We start from the raw sequence: 10,000 nt of genomic DNA, 5'->3' as shown, positions 1-10,000 counted from the left end.
GTCTCATTGAGTCCGTGCAGTGGTAGGACAAGTTGGGTCTCATTGAGTCTGTGCAGTGGTAGGACAAGTTGGGTCTCATTGAGTCCATGCAGTGGTAGGACAAGTTGGGTCTCATTGAGTCCATGCAGTGGTAGGACAAGTTGGGTCTCATTGAGTCCATGCAGTGGTAGGACAAGTTGGGTCTCATTGAGTCCGTGCAGTGGTAGGACAAGTTGGGTCTCATTGAGTCCATGCAGTGGTAGGACAAGTTGGGTCTCATTGAGTCCGTGCAGTGGTAGGACAAGTTGGGTCTCATTGAGTCTGTGCAGTGGTAGGACAAGTTGGGTCTCATTGAGTCCATGCAGTGGTAGGACAAGTTGGGTCTCATTGAGTCCATGCAGTGGTAGGACAAGTTGGGTCTCATTGAGTCTGTGCAGTGGTAGGACAAGTTGGGTCTCATTGAGTCCATGCAGTGGTAGGACAAGTTGGGTCTCATTGAGTCCATGCAGTGGTAGGACAAGTTGGGTCTCATTGAGTCTGTGCAATGGTAGGACAAGTTGGGTCTCATTGAGTCCATGCAGTGGTAGGACAAGTTGGGTCTCATTGAGTCCATGCAGTGGTAGGACAAGTTGGGTCTCATTGAGTCTGTGCAGTGGTAGGACAAGTTGGGTCTCATTGAGTCCATGCAGTGGTAGGACAAGTTGGGTCTCATTGAGTCCATGCAGTGGTAGGACAAGTTGGGTCTCATTGAGTCCATGCAGTGGTAGGACAAGTTGGGTCTCATTGAGTCCATGCAGCGGTAGGACAAGTTAGGTCTCATTGAGTCCATGCAGTGGTAGGACAAGTTGGGTCTCATTGAATCCGTGCAGTGGTAGGACAAGTTGGGTCTCATTGAGTCCATGCAGTGGTAGGACAAGTTGGGTCTCATTGAATCCGTGCAGTGGTAGGACAAGTTGGGTCTCATTGAGTCCGTGCAGTGGTAGGACAAGTTGGGTCTCATTGAGTCCGTGCAGTGGTAGGACAAGTTGGGTCTCATTGAATCCGTGCAGTGGTAGGACAAGTTGGGTCTCATTGAGTCCATGCAGTGGTAGGACAAGTTGGGTCTCATTGAGTCCATGCAGTGGTAGGACAAGTTGGGTCTCATTGAGTCCGTGCAGTGGTAGGACAAGTTGGGTCTCATTGAGTCCGTGCAGTGGTAGGACAAGTTGGGTCTCATTGAGTCCGTGCAGTGGTAGGACAAGTTGGGTCTCATTGAGTCCGTGCAGTGGTAGGACAAGTTGGGTCTCATTGAGTCCGTGCAGTGGTAGGACAAGTTGGGTCTCATTGAGTCCGTGCAGCGGTAGGACAAGTTGGGTCTCATTGAGTCCGTGCAGCGGTAGGACAAGTTGGGTCTCATTGAGTCCGTGCAGTGGTAGGACAAGTTGGGTCTCATTGAGTCCATGCAGCGGTAGGACAAGTTGGGTCTCATTGAGTCCGTGCAGTGGTAGGACAAGTTGGGTCTCATTGAGTCCGTGCAGTGGTAGGACAAGTTGGGTCTCATTGAGTCCGTGCAGTGGTAGGACAAGTTGGGTCTCATTGAGTCCGTGCAGTGGTAGGACAAGTTGGGTCTCATTGAGTCCGTGCAGTGGTAGGACAAGTTGGGTCTCATTGAGTCCATGCAGTGGTAGGACAAGTTGGGTCTCATTGAGTCCGTGCAGTGGTAGGACAAGTTGGGTCTCATTGAGTCCGTGCAGTGGTAGGACAAGTTGGGTCTCATTGAGTCCGTGCAGTGGTAGGACAAGTTGGGTCTCATTGAGTCCGTGCAGTGGTAGGACAAGTTGGGTCTCATTGAGTCCGTGCAGTGGTAGGACAAGTTGGGTCTCATTGAGTCCGTGCAGTGGTAGGACAAGTTGGGTCTCATTGAGTCCATGCAGTGGTAGGACAAGTTGGGTCTCATTGAGTCCATGCAGTGGTAGGACAAGTTGGGTCTCATTGAGTCCGTGCAGTGGTAGGACAAGTTGGGTCTCATTGAGTCCATGCAGTGGTAGGACAAGTTGGGTCTCATTGAGTCCATGCAGTGGTAGGACAAGTTGGGTCTCATTGAGTCCGTGCAGTCGTAGGACAAGTTAGGTCTTATTGAGTCCATGCAGTGGTAGGACAAGTTGGGTCTCATTGAGTCCATGCAGTAGTAGGACAAATTAGGTCTCATTGAGTCCATGCAGTGGTAGGACAAGTTGGGTCTCATTGAGTCCATGCAGTGGTAGGACAAGTTGGGTCTCATTGAGTCCATGCAGTGGTAGGACAAGAAGACCAGGATGGATTACATCGCTCAATCAAGGCCACAAAACGCTTCCTTCACATCACAACCTGTCCAACATGGACCTCTATGTCTGCACTCATCAACTTCAACACTTGGTCTCGCCTTGTCCCAGACTTTAGACTCAAACTTGATCTCAGACTACAACTTTAAGACTTCATCAAATATTTTATATCAGACTAAAACTTTTAGACTTTATCTAATACTTGATCTAAGACTTTATATCAGACTAAAACTTTAAGACTTGATCTAAGATTTTATATCAGACTAAAACTGTAAGACTTGATCTAAGACTTTATATCAGACTAAAACTTTAAGACTTGATCTAAGACTTTATATCAGACTAAAACTTTAAGACTTGATCTAAGACTTTATATCAGACTAAAACTTTAAGACTTTATCTCAGATCAAAACTTTAAGACTTGATCCAAGACTTAGTCTAAGACTTTATGTTGAACTAAAACTTTAAGATTTTATCCAAGACTTTATATCTAAGACTCAAGTGACAAAATATTTGACGCTGAGGTGTATACCTAAAATTTAGCAGAAAAAAAGATAGCATACTAACTTTAGCATGCTAACAGGTAGCATTCGTCAAGCAACAAAATATTTGACACTGAGGTGTATACCTACTAAATTAGCTAAAATAGGTAGCATACTAAAATTAGCATGCCAACAGGTATTATTCGTCAAGTAACAAAATATTTGACGCTGAGGTGTATACCTACTAAATTAGCTAAAATAGGTAGCATACTAGCTTTAGCATGCCAACATGTATCATTCGTCAAGCAACAAAATATTTGACGCTGAGGTGTATACCTACTAAATTAGCTAAAATAGGTAGCATACTAGCTTTAGCATGCCAACATGTATCATTCGTCAAGCAACAAAATATTTGACGCTGAGGTGTATACCAAAAATTTTGCAGAAAAAAAGTAGCATAGTAACATTAGCATGCTAATATGTATCATTTGTCAAGTGACAAAATATTTGACACTGTGGTGTATACCTACTAAATTAGCTAAAAAAGGTAGCATACTAACATTAGCATGCTAACAGGTAGCATTTGTCAAGCAACAAAATATTTGACACTGAGGTGTATACCTACTAAATTAGCAGAAAAAAAGATAGCATACTAACTTTAGCATGCTAACAGGTAGCATTCGTCAAGCAACAAAATATTTGACACTGAGGTGTATACCAAAAATTTTGCAGAAAAAAAGTAGCATACTAACATTAGCATGCTAATATGTATCATTTGTCAAGTGACAAAATATTTGACACTGTGGTGTATACCTACTAAATTAGCTAAAAAAGGTAGCATACTAACATTAGCATGCTAACAGGTAGCATTTGTCAAGCAACAAAATATTTGACGCTGAGGTGTATACCTACTAAATTAGCAGAAAAAAAGATAGCATACTAACTTTAGCATGCTAACAGGTAGCATTCGTCAAGCAACAAAATATTTGACACTGAGGTGTATACCAAAAATTTTGCAGAAAAAAAGTAGCATACTAACATTAGCATGCTAATATGTATCATTTGTCAAGTGACAAAATATTTGACACTGTGGTGTATACCTACTAAATTAGCTAAAAAAGGTAGCATACTAACATTAGCATGCTAACAGGTAGCATTTGTCAAGCAACAAAATATTTGACGCTGAGGTGTATACCTACTAAATTAGCAGAAAAAAAGATAGCATACTAACTTTAGCATGCTAACAGGTAGCATTCGTCAAGCAACAAAATATTTGACACTGAGGTGTATACCAAAAATTTTGCAGAAAAAAAGTAGCATACTAACATTAGCATGCTAATATGTATCATTTGTCAAGTGACAAAATATTTGACACTGTGGTGTATACCTACTAAATTAGCTAAAAAAGGTAGCATACTAACATTAGCATGCTAACAGGTAGCATTTGTCAAGCAACAAAATATTTGACGCTGAGGTGTATACCTACTAAATTAGCAGAAAAAAAGATAGCATACTAACTTTAGCATGCTAACAGGTAGCATTCGTCAAGCAACAAAACATTTGACACTGAGGTGTATACCTACAAATTTTATCGGAAAAAAAGCTAACACGCTAATATTAGAATGCTAACATTAGCTGCAGTGAAAGTGTGAAGTAAGGGAGTGTGCTGATGATGAAATACAACATGTCATATATTGAAATACAACATGTCATATATTGAAATACAACATGTCATATATTGAAAGTGTGAAAAAAAGCTTCCTATATGAACTTTCACTACAACCAAATGGGAGAAGTAAGCTCAGTCATGGTCGATGTTTGTCTTTCCTCAGACGTCCCAGCAGAGACCCTCGCTGACCCTCTCGTCTCGGCGGCGGCGAGGACTCCCGACATTCCGGGAGAATCAACGGGCATGAAATTAATTTCTCCTCATCATAACCTGCACTGACCTTTCCATCCCGCACTCCAGCGCCTCCTTGCTCCTCCCACTTTTTTCGCCGCCGTCCTCCTCGCCGCCACGCCGCCACGCCCCCCAAAAGCGCCGCCTTGTTAGTCAGAAAGAGTGGAGAGTGACAAGGAGGATTACAGTAATGGGCGTAACGCAGCAAGTGACCCGGCAGAATGGGGGGGTCTGATGTCTGAGCAGGGTCTCCTAACTTGATGTCTGAGCAGGGTCTCCTAATTTATTGTAACCTCCCAAAGTACGTCCGTCTTCTTTCTTGACATTGTGTCTGCTTGTAAGTGCTGTGTGTGTGTGTGTGTGTGTGTGTGTGTGTGTGTGTGTGTGTGTGTGTGTGTGTGTGTGTGTGTGTGTGTGTGTGTGTGTTGACTAGCATGCACCGCGACTTGTATGCCAGCATTGTCAAGTTGATGAAAACAAGTTTCAGTCTTTTTCAAAGGCAGTATAGTACATCTTTTAATTAAATAGTACCCCTGTACTTTATTAGTGCCAGTATACCTAGTGTGTACTAACGTGGTGTGTGTGTGTGTGTGCATACAAACATAATGTGTATGTACACTAACATGATGTGTGTGTGTACTAACATAATGTGTGTACTAATATGATGTGCGTACTAACATGATGTGTGTGTACTAACATGATGTGTGTACTAATATGATGTGTGTGTACTAATATGATGGGCGTACTAACATGACGTGTGTGTACTCACATGATGTGTGTACACCAACATGATGTGTGTACACCAACATGATGTGTGTGTGTACTAACATGATGTGTATACAAACATGATGTGTGTACACTAACATGATGTGTGTGTGTACTAATATGATGTGTGTGTACTAATATGACGTGTGTGTACTAACATGATGTGTGTACTAATATGTGTGTGTACTAATATGATGGGTGCATTAACATGACGTGTGTGTACTAACATGATGTGTGTACTAATATGAAGTGTGTGTACTAACATGACGTGTGTACACCAACATGATGTGTGTACACCAACATGATGTGTGTACACTAACATGATGTGTGTGTACTAACATGATGTGTATACTAACATGATGTGTGTACACTAACATGATGTGTGTGTACTAATATGATGTGTGTACTAATATGGTGTGTGTGTACTAATATGATGTGTGTACTAATATGATGTGTGTACTAACATGTGTGTACACCAACATGATGTGTGTACACTAACATGATGTGTGTACACTAACATGATGTGTGTGTACTAATATGATGTGTGTACTAACATGATGTGTATACAAACATGATGTGTGTACACTAACATGATGTGTGTGTGTACTAATATGACGTGTGTGTACTAACATGATGTGTGTACTAATATGTGTGTGTACTAATATGATGGGTGCATTAACATGACGTGTGTGTACTAACATGATGTGTGTACTAATATGAAGTGTGTGTACTAACATGACGTGTGTACACCAACATGATGTGTGTACACCAACATGATGTGTGTACACTAACATGATGTGTGTGTACTAACATGATGTATATACTAACATGATGTGTGTACTAATATGATGTGTGTACACTAACATGATGTGTGTGTACTAATATGATGTGTGTACTAATATGGTGTGTGTGTACTAATATGATGTGTGTACTAATATGATGTGTGTACACCAACATGATGTGTGTACACTAACATGATGTGTGTGTACTAATATGATGTGTGTACTAATATGTGTGTGTACTAATATGATGTGTGTACTAACATGATGTGTGTACACCAACATGATGTGTGTACACTAACATGATGTGTGTACTAACATGATGTGTGTACACTAACATGATGTGTGTGTGTACTCACAGGATATGTGTACTAATATGATGTGTGTACTAATATGATGTGTGTGTACTATTATGATGTGTGTACTAATATGATGTGTGTGTACTAACATGATGTGAGTACTAACATGATGTGTATACACTAACATGATGTGTGTGTGTACTAACATGATGTGTGTACTAATATGATGTGTATACACTAACATGATGTGTGTGTGTACTAACATGATGTGTGTACTAACATGATGTGTGTACACTAACATGATGCGTGTGTACTAACATGATGTGTGTACACTAACATGATGTGTGTGTACTAACATGATGTGTGTACTAATATGAAGCGTGTACTAATATGTTGTGTGTGTGTACTAACATATGTGTGTGTACTAATGTAGTAATGTGTGTGTACTGATGTAGTAATGTGTGTGTACTGATGTAGTAATGTGTGTGTACTAATGTAGTAATGTGTGTGTACTAATGTAGTAATGTGTGTGTACTGATGTAGTAATGTGTGTGTACTAATGTAGTAATGTGTGTGTACTGATGTAGTAATGTGTGTGTACTGATGTAGTAATGTGTGTGTACTGATGTAGTAATGTGTGTTTACTAATGTAGTAATGTGTGTGTACTAATGTGGTAATGTGTGTGTACTGATGTAGTAATGTGTGTGTACTGATGTAGTAATGTGTGTGTACTAATGTAGTAATGTGTGTGTACTGATGTAGTAATATGTGTGTACTGATGTAGTAATGTATGTGTACTAATGTAGTAATGTGTGTGTACTGATGTAGTAATGTGTGTGTACTGATGTAGTAATGTGTGTGTACTAATGTAGTAATGTGTGTGTACTAATGTAGTAATGTGTGTGTACTGATGTAGTAATGTGTGTGTACTGATGTAGTAATGTGTGTGTACTGATGTAGTAATGTGTGTGTACTAATGTAGTAATGTGTGTGTACTGATGTAGTAATGTGTGTGTACTGATGTAGTAATATGTGTACTGATGTAGTAATGTATGTGTACTAATGTAGTAATGTGTGTGTACTGATGTAGTAATGTGTGTGTACTGATGTAGTAATGTGTGTGTACTAATGTAGTAATGTGTGTGTACTAATGTAGTAATGTGTGTGTACTAATGTAGTAATGTGTGTGTACTGATGTAGTAATGTGTGTGTACTGATGTAGTAATGTGTGTGTACTGATGTAGTAATGTGTGTGTACTAATGTAGTAATGTGTGTGTACTAATGTAGTAATGTGTGTGTACTGATGTAGTAATGTGTGTGTACTAATGTAGTAATGTGTGTGTACTAATGTAGTGTGTGTACTGATGTAGTAATGTGTGTGTACTGATGTAGTAATGTGTGTGTACTGATGTAGTAATGTGTGTGTACTAATGTAGTAATGTGTGTGTACTGATGTAGTAATGTGTGTGTACTAATGTAGTAATGTGTGTGTACTAATGTAGTAATGTGTGTGTACTGATGTAGTAATGTGTGTGTACTGATGTAGTAATGTGTGTGTAGTGATGTAGTAATGTGTGTGTACTGATGTAGTAATGTGTGTACTAATGTAGTAATGTGTGTGTACTGATGTAGTAATGTGTGTGTACTAATGTAGTAATGTGTGTGTACTGATGTAGTAATGTGTGTGTACTGATGTAGTAATGTGTGTGTACTAATGTAGTAATGTGTGTGTACTGATGTAGTAATGTGTGTGTACTGATGTAGTAATGTGTGTGTACTAATGTAGTAATGTGTGTGTACTGATGTAGTAATGTGTGTGTACTGATGTAGTAATGTGTGTGTACTAATGTAGTAATGTGTGTGTACTAATGTAGTAATGTGTGTGTACTGATGTAGTAATGTGTGTGTACTAATGTAGTAATGTGTGTGTACTAATGTAGTAATGTGTGTGTACTAATGTAGTAATGTGTGTGTACTGATGTAGTAATGTGTGTGTACTGATGTAGTAATGTGTGTGTACTGATGTAGTAATGTGTGTGTACTGATGTAGTAATGTGTGTGTACTGATGTAGTAATGTGTGTGTACTGATGTAGTAATGTGTGTGTACTAATGTAGTAATGTGTGTGTACTAATGTAGTAATGTGTGTGTACTGATGTAGTAATGTGTGTGTACTGATGTAGTAATGTGTGTGTACTAATGTAGTAATGTGTGTGTACTGATGTAGTAATGTGTGTGTACTAATGTAGTAATGTGTGTGTACTAATGTAGTAATGTGTGTGTACTAATGTAGTAATGTGTGTGTACTGATGTAGTAATGTGTGTGTACTGATGTAGTAATGTGTGTGTACTAATGTAGTAATGTGTGTGTACTGATGTAGTAATGTGTGTGTACTGATGTAGTAATGTGTGTGTACTAATGTAGTAATGTGTGTGTACTAATGTAGTAATGTGTGTGTACTAATGTAGTAATGTGTGTGTACTGATGTAGTAATGTGTGTGTACTGATGTAGTAATGTGTGTGTACTGATGTAGTAATGTGTGTGTACTGATGTAGTAATGTGTGTGTACTGATGTAGTAATGTGTGTGTACTAATGTAGTAATGTGTGTGTACTGATGTAGTAATGTGTGTGTACTGATGTAGTAATGTGTGTGTACTGATGTAGTAATGTGTGTGTACTGATGTAGTAATGTGTGTGTACTGATGTAGTAATGTGTGTGTACTAATGTAGTAATGTGTGTGTACTGATGTAGTAATGTGTGTGTACTAATGTAGTAATGTGTGTGTACTAATGTAGTAATGTGTGTGTACTGATGTAGTAATGTGTGTGTACTGATGTAGTAATGTGTGTGTACTGATGTAGTAATGTGTGTGTACTAATGTAGTAATGTGTGTGTACTAATGTAGTAATGTGTGTGTACTGATGTAGTAATGTGTGTGTACTAATGTAGTAATGTGTGTGTACTAATGTAGTGTGTGTACTGATGTAGTAATGTGTGTGTACTGATGTAGTAATGTGTGTGTACTGATGTAGTAATGTGTGTGTACTAATGTAGTAATGTGTGTGTACTGATGTAGTAATGTGTGTGTACTAATGTAGTAATGTGTGTGTACTAATGTAGTAATGTGTGTGTACTGATGTAGTAATGTGTGTGTACTGATGTAGTAATGTGTGTGTAGTGATGTAGTAATGTGTGTGTACTGATGTAGTAATGTGTGTACTAATGTAGTAATGTGTGTGTACTGATGTAGTAATGTGTGTGTACTAATGTAGTAATGTGTGTGTACTGATGTAGTAATGTGTGTGTACTGATGTAGTAATGTGTGTGTACTAATGTAGTAATGTGTGTGTACTGATGTAGTAATGTGTGTGTACTGATGTAGTAATGTGTGTGTACTAATGTAGTAATGTGTGTGTACTGATGTAGTAATGTGTGTGTACTGATGTAGTAATGTGTGTGTACTAATGTAGTAATGTGTGTGTACTAATGTAGTA

At 39.1% G+C, this 10,000-nt stretch overlaps 1 protein-coding gene across 1 annotated transcript in view; it reads right to left on the bottom strand.

Moving 5' to 3' along the window:
- Positions 1–10,000, bottom strand: part of cdon (cell adhesion associated, oncogene regulated) — a 236,013-nt gene that overhangs the window by 224,934 nt on the left and 1,079 nt on the right. The window contains exon 2 of the mRNA XM_061972414.2: positions 4,708–4,803. The gene's annotated coding sequence lies outside the window, so the exon portion shown is untranslated. The remainder of the gene's footprint in view (positions 1–4,707; positions 4,804–10,000) is intronic.

The sequence above is a fragment of the Nerophis lumbriciformis genome, linkage group LG17, assembly GCF_033978685.3.
Source record: "Nerophis lumbriciformis linkage group LG17, RoL_Nlum_v2.1, whole genome shotgun sequence".
Classification (NCBI taxonomy): Eukaryota; Metazoa; Chordata; class Actinopteri; order Syngnathiformes; family Syngnathidae; genus Nerophis; species Nerophis lumbriciformis.
The sequence above is the reverse complement of the archived record's forward strand: the minus strand, read 5'-3'. Positions and strand labels throughout refer to the sequence as shown.